This window comes from Protopterus annectens, chromosome 5.part0 (assembly GCF_019279795.1).
Source record: "Protopterus annectens isolate FY-2018-M chromosome 5.part0, PAN1.0, whole genome shotgun sequence".
Taxonomy (NCBI): Eukaryota; Metazoa; Chordata; order Ceratodontiformes; family Protopteridae; genus Protopterus; species Protopterus annectens.
This window is the reverse complement of record NC_056735.1, coordinates 1,954,879,827-1,954,894,825: the sequence shown is the minus strand read 5'-3', so window position 1 is coordinate 1,954,894,825 and position 14,999 is coordinate 1,954,879,827.

The following is a 14,999-nucleotide window of genomic DNA, read 5'->3' as shown; positions in this document are numbered from 1 at the left end:
TGTTTTGCACATCTGCTAATGAGAAGGACACTTACAGAGGATGTGTCAGAGAGAAAAGTCTTACTGATAAGGTTTCATGTACATTTATTCAGTTGGGACAGAACCTTGATGCACACTTTAGTTAACATTTTATACAAAGATTATGTGGCTGTGATGACAAAGTGTCTTTAACTTTAGATAAATAGATAGGTAGATAGATAGACAGATAGATAGATAGACAGATAGATAGGTAGATAGATAGATAGATAGATAGATAGATAGATAGATAGATAGATAGATAGATAGATAGATAGATAGATAGTGCAGAAGTACAGAATGGAAACTTTAAACTGGTTTCCAATATATAAATTTGTAGTACAAAAACTATTACAATAAAGTAATACACACAAAAAGAAATCAGGCACTCTTCTCTAGCGGTCATTTGTTTTTAACCTCCCATGTCTGGCTATCATCACATCTGCTAGGATCACATTCAAAAAGACATTTACTGTGAAATGACCAATGACAACTGTATAATAACATAGGTATACTGCTGTCTAAATGTAAATGTCAGACATATAAATCTAAGAACATATCATTGACTTTCTGCACATTAGTTTCTAAATTATGAGGTGGCAAAAACTGTTAATCATGTCAATGTTTCATTTTAATTCCTTAAGTGTAGAGTTCAAATCCAGAGAAGCTGACAGCGTTGTGAAAGCATGAATCATTGCTGTCAACATTTTACTAGTTTAAGGCCGAACATTATATGGATTATCACACTGATTTGTGATTATTATCATTTTTGACTCCATCCTTAACGTGATGACTAGCATTGCAAGTCTGGGCCCATCAGCAATGGCCGTCAGTAAATGATAGTTCACTTCCCATGACACTGGTGGTGGTGCACATTAGTCAGCATTTTGGCGAGTACTGAATGCATAAAATAAATCTGCATGTACATTTCTCAGTAGCTCAACATGTTCGTGAAGAATGTTATGACCCAAGCAGTGCAGGATTGGATTGCACAGTAGGGATATTTTACCTCTCCAGTACTGAATATGTCTGATTTCTGTTTTTATGTACTTTATGAAGAAATACACATTCAGTTTATAAGGTGAATGTTGCAAAACAATTGTGTATAATGTCTGGCAAATAAGAGAACTGTGATGTGCATCTATATATATATGACCATGGCATCAGTAAACTATAGTTGCCATTAACTCAAGTGCACAGTGTTATGATAAATGTTGTACAGAATATCACCTGTTGTAAGTTCTGCATGACCCCTTCCACAAAATGATTTATAACATGAATGCACCAGGATGTCAATGAAAACATCAGCAATTGTAAATGTTTTCTTTACTATCTGAATGACAGTTAACATGGAGCACTATTAGTAAGCATGAATAACTAAATAAATGGCATTTCACGATCTATGGAAAAAACTCAGAAAAAAAATTATACGCGTTCTATGACATCGCCATCAGTCGCGCAGATAATCTTGGTTTGGCACACATTAGCATTGAAGATATGAGAAAAATAAATGCAATGAAAACTTTTTTACAGGTGTATATATTTGTTTCAAAATATTCTTCCACTAAAGGAACACTTCAAGGTGCAACAGTTATGGGGTTGTCAGATGTAAGTCTATATCAGTTCATATCAAACTTGTATACCTCAACCTACACACTGAGAATATCAGTTTTGTAGTTGCACCAACAAGTAATACACAGAATAAAAAGAATGAGTCCTCTTTTTTGTCATAGGTTCAGTTCCAAGGTGATATCATTCACATTTGTTTAACATTTTATGTAACACCAAGGCATGGGGTGGTACTTAGACAAAATTTACATAAGGAGACAAGTGAATGATCATACCATCATGGAGATTTTCATATCATATTTGTTTGTGACAATGTGATGTTATAAATGCTATCAGACATCCCAGAGAACATGCCCAGAGTTAACAATATGTCATTTGAAATACAGCTGAGATATCAACATTAACCATCAGTTGCTGAAGTCACTGTGGGGCATTTGTAAATACAATGCTTAGAATACATGAACAGGACATACTGCCACATTTCTCATCTGAAGCGGCCATTGAAGAAAGCATACCCTTATTTCATTCCATTCTATTTCTGTGCTTTCTGTCATGGAAATGAAGTTGGTTTGTTTGTCTTTCATTGTGCACAAGTCAGTACACATGAGATCTGAACTGGGTGCCAATTACCTACCATTTTACCTTATAGTTTTAAGAAAACATGGCAGGTGGTGGTGAGATAACACTGTTTAGAGCTCACAGGTAGTTTGAGGAGGAGGCTAAGATTTCTGTTGGTCTCTTTGTTAAGCATTGCAGACAATGTTTGTTGCAGTAAAACTATACCGTGACAACTTGGAATAGCCTGGCCGAGGTTGCCACCAGTCCAACTGGCATCTCACACACTGGTAAACAATGACATCACTATTACAGTGACTTGAAAGATACAAGCCTGACATCTTTTGCTGATGGGAGGAATATTATAAAATCCACAACCTATTTAGTAGGATAAGTATAGCGGCCCATTACCAACCAATACAATGCAATACTATGACTTGCCAACACAAGCAGGTGTTCATTATTTTTTTTTTATATGCTTGTTTTGCTTTGTGTAGCATTTGCAGAGACTGATGGAAATAGGTAGGCACTTCAGGAGAGACTTCAATACCTCAGACAGACACAGGGTAAGTATGGCTCAGGTATGACTGATAGCCATTTCATAACAGCAGTGTTTTTAAAATTATTGTAACAATTCTATGAACATCAGCCCATAATTTCTTGACACAGTAATACATGAGAATGCATACCATACATATGCAAGCCATACATACCTGCAGTAGTAGCTGTTGCAACATTGCATTAGTCAATGTTCCAGTTAATGGCGATGTTTGTGAATTAACATCCAATCAGCAACAATTTGTCTGTGCTACTTAAGCTTTTATTATTCTGCAGCCAATAACTTAGAGTAACATTTAAATCATTTCATATAGACATTTTATAAAAAGCAATAAATGAAGTATATGTCTAATAGTCACACTGTTTGTATCATCCATATAATATTGATGATATCACGGTTTATTTTAACACATATGTTTGGCTTCAAATTCATATATGGATGTGACATATCTAAATAGTTATGTTGGTATATGCATGGAATGCAATATATTACAATTACATGGCACTTATGATATTTTTTTCTCTGTTGTCTCTGCCCGCCCTCTATTGCATTTTTTCCCCTTTGGACTATCGTTCCTGCTGTGACAAACTATGATAATTGGGAGCTAGAGTGTCCACCGGGGGGTAATACCACCATCACTACACAGGTGGCTGGGGAGGCGCCACCACAGACAGCACAGACACCAAACACTTCTGGGTCACAACATGTCAGCATCGCCGGCACAACTCCTGCACTACCTGCTCCAGGTAGCTCTGCCCCTGGCACTTTTGCACTAGTACCTACTGGGAGCATTTGCTGTGCAGATGTTGACTATGTCAGCTGTTAAGAGCTGACAAAGATGGTGGATAAATTAATAGAGAGGGGTCTCAGTGACTGCACTGGTAGAATGTAACAAACCCTAAACTGAATAGCCAAATCTGTACCCCATCTGGCACTGCCCAAGGTGTCTGTGACAGGAAACAGTGCTAGTAGTTCAGAAGGTGAGGTTTAGATTCCCACTGTACTTATGATGGATATATATGGGTTTTCAAAGCCCCATACTTATTCCCAATAGTTATAGTGTCCCCTTAACTTTCATGTCTATCTGCACCCTTATTTGTCTTGTATGTCCTGTATGTCTGCACCTGCTACATAACCTGCCCTACATAGCTATGCCTCTTATTCCTAACTGCATTCTCCAACATTCATTTCTCAAAAAAATTAAAAGAGCACCTGTTGTCCTCCCCCCAAATAAAAAATGTATATGCCCCATACATAACTCTCCACTTCTTATATGTGTGTGTTGTTTTGACAAAGCTGATTTTGTCAAACTGACAACACAACACTATTAAGTTGTGGTCACATATCCTTGATGTTGTGACAATCCAAATTACTCACATTTTTTATACAAATAAACTGTTAGGTTGTGAAGAAGTGGATAGCTATGGTGCTCTCCCACCATCATCCTGCATACTCCTGTATTCTTCCTCTAGTGTCCTACTCTCTGCTTGCTTCCCATTTCCACCCTTGTCCTGTTAACCACTTTTCACACCTTTAATCTGGTCAAAAAAAGAAAAAAAGACCCTCACACCACACACGACTAAAAATGGCCCATAAGTCAAACTCACTATTTCTGCTATCAACATCTGTGTGAGGCTTGGTATCACTCAATGATGATCACTGATGGTAAATCATGCTACAATCCCTGTGACAAAAACTGATGAATTTTCCTTTGGCCACATTCATATAGTGCTCCCTGCTTTATGCGTAGTCCCACTGTGCAACAGAATGCAATACTGACAACATTATGAGGTGGTAACTATTCTTATATGTGCAAACAGGTGCCAAGGTTTAATGTACGACATATAGAATGTTTCAATTCTCATTACAGCTATGAAGTCTGATGCACCCATAGTCCCTTTCTTCATACTTTTCTCAAAGTCCTTCACAGGTGTGACTTTTATTATCTGAACTATGACTTCCTTTGTGATGTGGCCAGATAATGCCAAGGTATATGAAGACTGCTGATGAAGACTGGTAGATGTTTGAATCCAGCATTATGTCAAACAGTAGCTGGCTTTTTCTTTTTTCTTGCAACATTTTCCCCTGTAAAGAAAGGATAGATAACTTACTCCATCACCATTATCCATCCTTTTCCTTCATTAATCTACCAGTATCCCACCCCTGCTCATACCTCTCAACCTCTAAGCTCAAGAAATGTGGACAGAGTTAAAAGTAATTGTTGGACAAAGGTGCAAAATTAGAGTGAATTTTTTTTTTAATATTGCTGTCATAAACTCGGGAAGTTGCTGGAATAATATGCCTTTGCATTAGCATCTAAAATTTTTGAATTACATGAAGTCTGAATCACAAATATATGTTATTATGTAGTTACTCCAGCACTTAATGATTTTCCAGAAAATTACACGTATTATGTGTAAAAGGCAAAAAATATAAATAAAAAATCTGGACGGTTTGATAAAATCTGGATGATTATGGGGTATCCCCTGCTTGTTCCATACTTTGAACACTTTACAGTAATAATAATGTCAGTTGTTATAGCGATGACACACACAACATTAACCCAACACACAAATGGGATGAAATGGCTCAGAAACTGGAATGTCTATAGGTCTGTAACCTTTGTTTGAGTGACGCTTGGCATCAAGAACCATAGACCATGGCTGCTTCCCATTCTGAGTTAAAAAAAAAAAAAAAATCAAAAAATAGTTAAGCATGCACTAATACATTGCCATCGGTTACACAAATGAGCTTGCCAGTAATATGTTTAGTAAGCAATTGTGACAGAATGAAAGTACTATGAGTTTGTTGTATTTGTTGTGTGTATTTTATTGGCTTATTGGAGTGAAGATATGAGGAGTTCAATGCTTTCTTTTTACTGCATAATGTAAATGATATTTGCAATGAGCCACATTAACCTTCTAAGCATGTTCCAATGAAGTGGTACAATTGGACACATGCTTGTAGAGTAGTATTAATGAGTGTATTGTATATGTTTTTCCTGTATGGCATGCAGTTACCTTGCACACCGTTATACATATTTCTAAGACTTGTCAATGATACACAAAATAAAACCAGATTTTCATGAAATAATATTGACATAAACAGCCAGTAATGCATAGGTGGCACTTTACAGGTTGTGACATCTGTGAATATCACCCGCAGCATAACTGCGCAGTGCACCTTAAAGTAACACACATATATATCATTCACAGTGCAACAATTTTTGTGAAGGGTGCAATGTTTGATTAATTGTATGCTGTGAGTTGTGATCAACACATTGCTTTTTGTCTGCTTGTCACAGCACATTGACCATTCTACAAAACATATGTCATGTAAAATACAATTATGTGCTGTCTGACACTTGTAATAAGTCCTCCTGTGGTATTGGCAGCTACAATAATGTTCTCTAGATTGTGGACTTAGACAGAGAGGTGTTAAAATCCAGCAATGACTAAGCAGTATGAGTGTGTGTGACTCTAGAAATTGATATGGATGGCTTATCTAACAGATCTGGTGTGTACACTTCCACTCAGGAGAAACATTTATACAGGTAAATGGCTCCCCCAACAGTTTAACTCCATTTTAGGGCAAACATCTGCTTTACAATGCAATGATGATGTCATCCCTTCAAATGTGTTCATTCTCACACTTACATTAAGAGTGTGGAGTCAGCAGTTGATGCAATCATCTCTAGACTGTGGACTTAGACAGGTGTTTAGACTCAGCACTAAGTAGTGAGTGTGTGTGTGACTATAGTGAAAGGTAGGGTTGAATTATCCAATAGAACCTGTGTATACATATCCACTTAGGCATAGACTTTAAACTGGTAGAGAACTCAAACACCAATTTTAAGTTATACATCTGATTTACAACACATTAATGATGCCATTCATTTAAATGTGTTTTATCTCACACTTGTAGTATGATTTCTCCTGTGGCATTGGCAGTTACAACAATGTGTACTAGATTGCGGACTTGGTTTGCTCTTATTTGGTACAAAAAAAGTCAGCACCAGAAATGTAAACTACAACACCATGAAAAATGAAATGTCAGTGCTGTTCACATTATGTGCATGAGGCATGCCTTACCTCAACTTGGCCATATGCATGTGTTGTGAGCTGGTGGAGGGGCCACCCAATGTGTAGAGTAGCTTGGAGTCTTGCATATTTCATTAGCAATGCTGCCATTTGCACACAGCTGGCCAGCTGTGTTCGTTCCAGAACAATGTGTACAGGATGTTAATAAATCCCGGTGCTAAGGTGCGTTGAGTCGCCAAATTTTTATTTGTACTCTTTCTTCTCCAGAATTGCCAAGCTTCTTAAAACTTTCTTATACTCCAAAACAAAATCATATTGATATCCCTTGTGGCATAACATATGGCTCATCTGTTTAATACCAAAGCTTTTAACTGTTTCTTTTACTATTCCTTGCTTTCATCCCCATATTCTTACTCAAAACTCACGTTTCTCTTTCATAAATTAAACATATATTTCTTTAACCATGAAAGTAAGTATTTTAGATAATGTGCATTATATTCAGACATTAACGGTGAATTGTAATTGGAGACAAGATAATATTCTCTAGAAATTGTCACTTCCTCTGTTCCCTTAATGTTCTGATTTATTTGGCAGGAAACATGCATTTACATCAGACCATTGCCATTGTCTTAAGACATGGCATTCGGTTTTCTTGCCTTGGTAATATTGAAGCCCTGCACAGTGATTAAAAGTCTTGAACTTTTTAAAATTAAATGTTTTTCTTTTGCCTATAACAGCTATCATACCAACCTACAATTCTTAATTAAGGTATTTCATGACTGTCAGCCCTTGAATTCAAAAAGAAGGGGAACATGGCAATGCTTCCAGAAATAACAGTCAGAATAATGTGATGTCACATGATGGAGATCATATTACATATACATAAGTGTCAACACAGCATGAACATGTTGGGAATAGCTGCATAAGTAAGCCACATACATGGCTTTGATCCGCTGGCATGCAGGTAGCATACTTGCCACAATGTGTTCAGATACATATTTAAGCACTGATTAATTGAAATACAAGTGACATTGGCAGCCTATACAAGGGTTACACAGCAAAGTGGCTACTATTGTTTGTTTTAATAAATGGGGATGAAATGAGATTATAGGACAGTCAGAATGAGGGAGGAACAAACATAGGACTTCACAAGTGGGCAAAGGGAAGGAGAATATGATATGGGTGGATGAAGGAAGGTAATTCATTTGAGAATGATTCTTTAATTCTTTTGAGACTGATTCTTTTTCATAGTTAGTGAAGAAGGCTGGATAAGATAAGAAGCAGGGGGGTGATTTGAATGGGAAGAAGGGTATAGGAATGACATCAGAGATAGATTTGCAAACATATCACCCCGGTAAACACTGCCAGGAATGGTGCTGATACAAAATGAGGGCCACAAAGATGATTTGCAGAGAGTTAGAGGGTAGATAAATGGTAAGGGAATAACTAAACAACAAAGAGAAGATGTTCAGTGAGACAGAAGTTAGGAAAATTATGAACCCATCAGAATTCAGTTACTGCTGTGGCTGATATCATGACTGGCCCAGCCACCACTGACCTGTTGGTTAGGGCTGTGCAACTTTTTGACTCTACCTTGTCACATGAAGATGCACCACAGCATGCTAGATGAGTTGTCTGTCGGCCTCAGTCCTGACAAGCACAATCAGAATTGCACCCCCCCCCCCAGTGTTGCTCCATGAGAAGAAGTCTACACCCCTAAAGGATTTTCTGCACCAGAGACTAACAGTGAACCTTTCTAGCCCCCTCCCCAGGATGACCATCATCACCCTGCAGAAAGACTATTGCAGATCCAGAAGGTGGTGTTGAGGTTGGTGCATAATAGATTCTTTTGCATCACATCCTGTTCCATGGCTGAAGCTACAGAATAAATAACACTGAGAGAAAGAAAACAGCAACTAAAAAAATAATAAAATGAAGACAATAACAAGGAGAAAGAAAAAAGAGAAAAAGACAAAAACAACAATAATCAGTTAGTTGCAGTACACTTTCATATGAAATGTCCTGGATTTGCAGTCAGCAGAGGAATGGTGATATAAATGCCCAGAGGGCAGCTTTGACAGTGGATATGAGTGGATATACCCCTTTCACTATTATAGCACACACTATCATTTGCAAAAATAATACAGCATGATATCAGCCATGCATTTCACTATGGGGCCCATAGCTGCTTGTACACTCAGTTTCCATGGCATATTCAGTGATTTCCAAATAACTAAATAACATTTTGCATATTAAATGTGCAGCCATGTAGAAGTAACACTATAAGCAAATAAAATGTGAAGATTAAATGTGCAGCCATGCGAAAGTAACAGTGCATGTGCAGGCATCCTACACAATGTGGGAATATTAGGATGTGTAACACAATCTGGCACCATGCTACATTTAATATGTCTTAGATAACAAAGATAAATATGCATGTTTGCTTAATTTCATTGGTAATATTGGACCATGACAACATGAAAAGTGAGTTCAGTTTTGCAAGGCTACAAGGTAATTGTCATACCCATGTTATACCAATTATACCTGACACAGTAATGGAGAGTGTCATGGGCATTAATGCATTTTAAAATAGCAGACAGACAAGGGCAATGTGCAGTTTTGGGCAGTGTGGTTATCCCTCACAGTAGTAACAAGGGCATTTCCACTGGTATCCTCCTCCATTATCCCAAAAAACTCAAGTGGAGAACAGGCCTTTCTTCACAGACTAACACAGGTTGCATGGTCATCATCTCTTCATTTGGTGAGTAGCAGGTATCTACCCTACACTGGGAGCCCTCATATGAGTCCCTCATGCAGATTTATGCAAATACTCTACTTTCTGTAACTTTTACAGGTCTCTTTGCAAGCATGCCAGTAGAAATGCAAATAAACAAATGAACAAATTTGCATAAATCTGGGTGTTTCCAATTGTCAATGTATCATACTATTAAACAATTAAAGTGACTTGTGAGGGATATAAAGGATGCTACAGCTAGTTTTTTTTCTTTTCTTTGTTACATCTGAAAAAGTCTTGTGGACGAAAACGCCTTGTAAATATTTTGTACTAAATAAACTGCTGGTGCTTCCACTTCGGATTGTGTTTCGTGCTTTGGGTTTGACTACCTCTACTTGTCAAATTGTGTTACATATTCCGAATCAAGAAAAGGGCATGGACTACCCAGTGCACACTTACGCAGTATGTGTAGCTTTTAAATCTCCTAGCTACAGAGACCTTTCAATGACCCACAGTGGACACAATTTCTCAGGTGACTGCTTGGTTAATACTACACCAGTTTCTTGGCATTCTGATATAGCATGTAGAGGAGATTATATGGCTATCTAAGATGAAAGAGGAAGCAGCTAGTACTATGTGGGTGTTATACAACATTGCCTGTTTCCCTGAGGTCCCAAGACTCACTGATTACATTCACATTGCCAAAAAGAACCCACCTGGTCCAATCTATGTTGGGTACATAAGAAGGAAGGACTTCCAGTCCTTCAACTGTCATGAGGCCTACACTGGCACCTTGTTTTCCTCGGTGGTGAAAGGTTCTAGTCATTGAATTACATGTTAGTCTGTAGAAGTGCACAGCTGACTGTAGATGTCCCATATAAGTTCATGCTTCCCCCCTCATCTCCATAAGTTACCCATTTTCCTGTGATATCTTGTGGTGTGATGATTTTACCTCATTCCTAAATATAATGCAGCATTAGATTTGTTATTGTGACACTTTTTCTCGCATTAGCATATTTTATCATTTTAACTCTGAGAACTGATAGAACTGTAGAATATTGGTATGAACTGGAAATAACTGGAAGAAAGTGAAATGAATGCCTTTATCTGTTAATCACCTGAATGTGTGCTGAACAGGTGTTAATATCTCCTTTATGGACCAAATATTTTTCTACCTTTTAGAATAAAGTATGTGCACACTGTAGTTCGGTTAATAATGCCTTGTTATCTACAGTGGAGGTAGATATCAACAATATTTTGTGTATAGTTTATGCACTGCATTATACTGTCACTAAATTCTGTACTCAGAAATGTACTATTTTCAATAACAGTGCTGATAATTATGTTCGTAGTTTCTGCACTCTTATTCTAATCCTCCTGAATAATATTATTAATATTCTGGAATGCTAGATATTTGATTCTGCACCCACTGTCTTGACTATCTGTATAAAACATCTGAGGACTGCATTGCAATAACTAACTGTGTTTGAAGTATATTCTAATAAAACCAAAACTTTGTGATGTCTACATGCCTGTTTTAACCTTGTATTTTTTTTAAGCCTTGTATCATACTAACAAAATGCATTTGTACATTCTGTCTTATCAGTATTCTTGACTGAAGGTTATTTTAACTGATTGAAAGTGCATCCACTGAAACTGTTTGCAAAATGTTAAGGCCTACTTTAATATGCAAAGAGAATACTGTACATTGGCTAACAAAATACATTTAAATAAAACCTGATCTCACAACTCCTCCTAAATATACCTGAACACACACCGGTATCTATTTCGCTAGTTACTTAAAATATGAAATATAAAATGAAAACACAGGCCTAACTTTACATTTTAGGCTTATGGAAGGTCTATTTTACTAACTGTATTTGTGTATGATTTATTTTGAAATAGTTGTTTTTAAAATTACTAAAATGAGACTTAGTTTTTTTAATTACGTTATAACTTATTAATATGATTTGTTAAAGATGCTATGCTGATTAGTAGAACTAATATAAAATGTTTATTTTTTTTTTTTTAATATTTTGGTAAATAAACTTGCAATTTTAATTTTGCCCACTAGGTTTATGGCCTGTTTTGATTTAAGTCTTTTAACTTTATGATTTAATTATAACTGGGAAATTGTTTAACGTGTTATAACTGGCAAACTTTTTTTTTACATCTTTAATATATATATGTATGTTAAAAGATAATTACCATATACTGTATTAACTTGTTTCTGTAAAATTTTACTTGGATTTGTTACTAATAATTTACCTTTTTAGTTTTTATGTGCTGTAAATAATAGATGTTTGCATTTTAAATTTGTGCCTTAAATATTCTTTAAATATTTATGAGTAGAAGTACTTTTACTAAAACCTATGCTTTCTGTTTTTAGATTAATACCTTCAAATACCTTAGCAGTTTTTTTAAACTTTTGGTCTAATGTATTTGCAACACTTTACTACCATAATTCAAAGGTCTTAATGTCTGCTAAGCAAAACTTCAACACAAAAAAAAATATTTGCCAGATCTATAACTGTAAACCCTTTACTCTGTGAATTAACTTGATTGTCATTTCTTAATTTCTGCTACACCATACATATGTGCTTTCAGAATGATAAATGCATACTAGCCTGAAATTATCTTTTTTTTTCTGACCATTCCCAGTCTGTATTTGCTTTTCTGAGAATAAAATAATGGTGCAGATTCACTAAAGTACACTAAGACGTGTGTGCATTGTGGTGCAACTTGCACATGCCAGTGCACCATTTTGTATTCAGTAAGTGGCTGTAGAGCCATGCAAACATGGTAAACATTGTGGCATGCTAATTACAGCAGAAGCAGCTGAACTGTATGCTAATCAACCAATCCAAGATGAAAGAGCTATTTAACAAGCTATAAAGCAATTTTGCAGCCTTATATTAAATTCTAAAATTTATTGGAATACAGCACCAGAAATTAGTCTACACAGAAAGAATGTTAGGGGCTGCTGCTGCCGTTCTTCATGTATCTGTGCAGCAGGCCAAAGTCTATGCTGCTGCTAATAGACCATTGCCAAGAAGGGAAAGGAAAAGGGATTTTAGCCCCTATTTAACTTTTCACAATCTGCATGAGGTGGAAACTGTAGAGCACTACAGGGTGGATAGAAACACACTATAGGAACTCTGCAACCTCTGCTATCCTCAACTGAGCAAGGGTAAACTGAGGGAACCAATACTTGTGGAGTCTAATTTATGTGTAGCGCTTAGAATATTAGCTACAGGAATCTTTCAGAGATCAATAAGGGACATGCTGGGGGTGTCACAGGCATTAGCATCCAGAATCCTACATCAATTCCAGATGCTATGATACAACATGCCAGTGACTACATATATTTTCCCAGGATACCTGAGGACAGAGCCACAACTGTGCAGGAATTCTACCCTGTAGCACACTGCCCTGAAGAGCTGGGTGTCATAAACTGTACACACATTGAAATTAAAGCACCACCCGCAGAATAGCGAAGGATGTATATAAATAGAAAGGGTTTTCACTCCGTTAACTGTCAGAACATGTGTAATGCTAACAGCATCATCCTGAATGTGTGTGCTCACAAACCAGGCAGTTACCATGTCTCACATATCTGGCACACTCTCAGCTGTATTAGCAGTTCACTAAGGGTAGTATCCTACAGGGTCATTTACTGGTTGATGCAGTTTATGTAGTTGAACCCTGCCTGATACCCATCAGAAATGTACACACACCAAATGAAGAACACCATAATGAGGCAGACACTCAAACAAGAAATATCATAGAGCATGCGTTTTGTTGCTGGAGTCACAGTTCGTGTGCTTAGATACACCTGGGGGAGCCCTGTATTACAATTCCTGCGCATGTGCCGAAATTTTAACCATCTGTGTCATGCTTCACAATATTATTCTGAGAAAACAGCTTCAGCAGGAACACCATGGAAAAGGGCCACACATACCACCATCACTGGCAAGGTCACCACAGCCACACACAAGTGAGAATTCAGAAGGGAAACCACCAGCTGCCATGAGTATAGGCAGGTGTAGGCATGCACAATAAGCCTTCGTACTGCCCAAGAGGCAACAGACAGCACACACACTCATCACCTAATGGGCTAAAACCTTCATACTGCACAAACAGTAACATTGATGCAAGGCAACACTCACAACCTTTACCTGCCCATGTAATGACAGTATACTGCTAGCATCAGATGGAGTCAGCCCCAAATTAAAACTCTTGCAACTGCCAGACTTCCAAGGTAAGACATGATCCTGGCATAGAAAAATAAATGTCTAAGAACACAAATGAATGGCATATCCTTGCATATTGTTACTTGCTAATGTAAGTAATTATAAGGTTGGTGATTTTTACAGCAATGACATCAATATGTGACAGCACTGATTTATGTTCATGTGTTCTATATCAACTAATAGGCCTCATGCATCAAAGATGTTTTCACCCATACCTCCCAAATGTACAGATTTTCATAGAATGTCCACAAATTGGCCTCATAGTTTTGTTCTGGCAAATCATTAAATATAGAAGTTAGAAAATAATGACACACATTTCAGTTTCAGACCTCATATTCCTCAGAAAAAAATCTTATGGTACTGCAAAGCCCATTATTCTATCAACTTTTGGAAGACCAAAATATTTCAAAAATGTCCTTATTTTTGGGCCTTTATGCCACCTTTATTCATGACTTGGTCCTGCTTTGATGTCCAAGAGGTTGAGAGGGATGTACACATTACAAAAACCTATAGGAAAGTGGTACAATTTGCAAAAGTGAATCACAAGCACTGATATACTAAGCACTCAGTCAACCATGCACCCTGGGCATCAGACAATAGACTTATGTACCCTTAAATCCAAAAGATAGAAAACAAGGATATGGCACTGTTATCATCATTTGCATAGGATGTTGTGTGTGTGTGTGTGTGTGTGTGTGTGTGTGTGTGTGTGTGTGTGTGTGTGTGTGTGTGTGCGTGTGCATGTGTTTGTATGTGTGTGTGTGTGTGTGGGGGGGGAGGCTAGGCTGACACAAAAGGTAGTGAGCGTGTATGAGTAAGAAAAATAGGCAGACAGAAATTTGGATAAAGTAGCAAATGGCCAGTAAGACAAAATTAGCTGTATGCTACATGACTAACCCATGTAACTGTTATGTGTCTGTGTGTCTGCATGGGCACTCAAGGTGAAACTGGTGTGTGAGTGTCTGCAAGAACACAGCCAAGTTCTGTGCTCGCTCTGCATCCTGGTATGTTTGACAGGTGTGAGACATGCATGGTCGAGGTGACAATTCATTGTTGTCATCCCTGACCACGAGAACTGGCTCTGCCAGGAGTTGCACTGGAACATCCATGCCTACAGTCAAATGTAGTGCTGCTACCTGAATGTGACTGATATCTGATGGATGAGCTCTTCTTACAAGTACTCCAAGGACTATGCCCCCATGGCCTAACATATCTGGGTGTGGAGACCTCAACCACTGACAGATCAGTGGAAGTAGTGTCACTAGGGGAGTGTG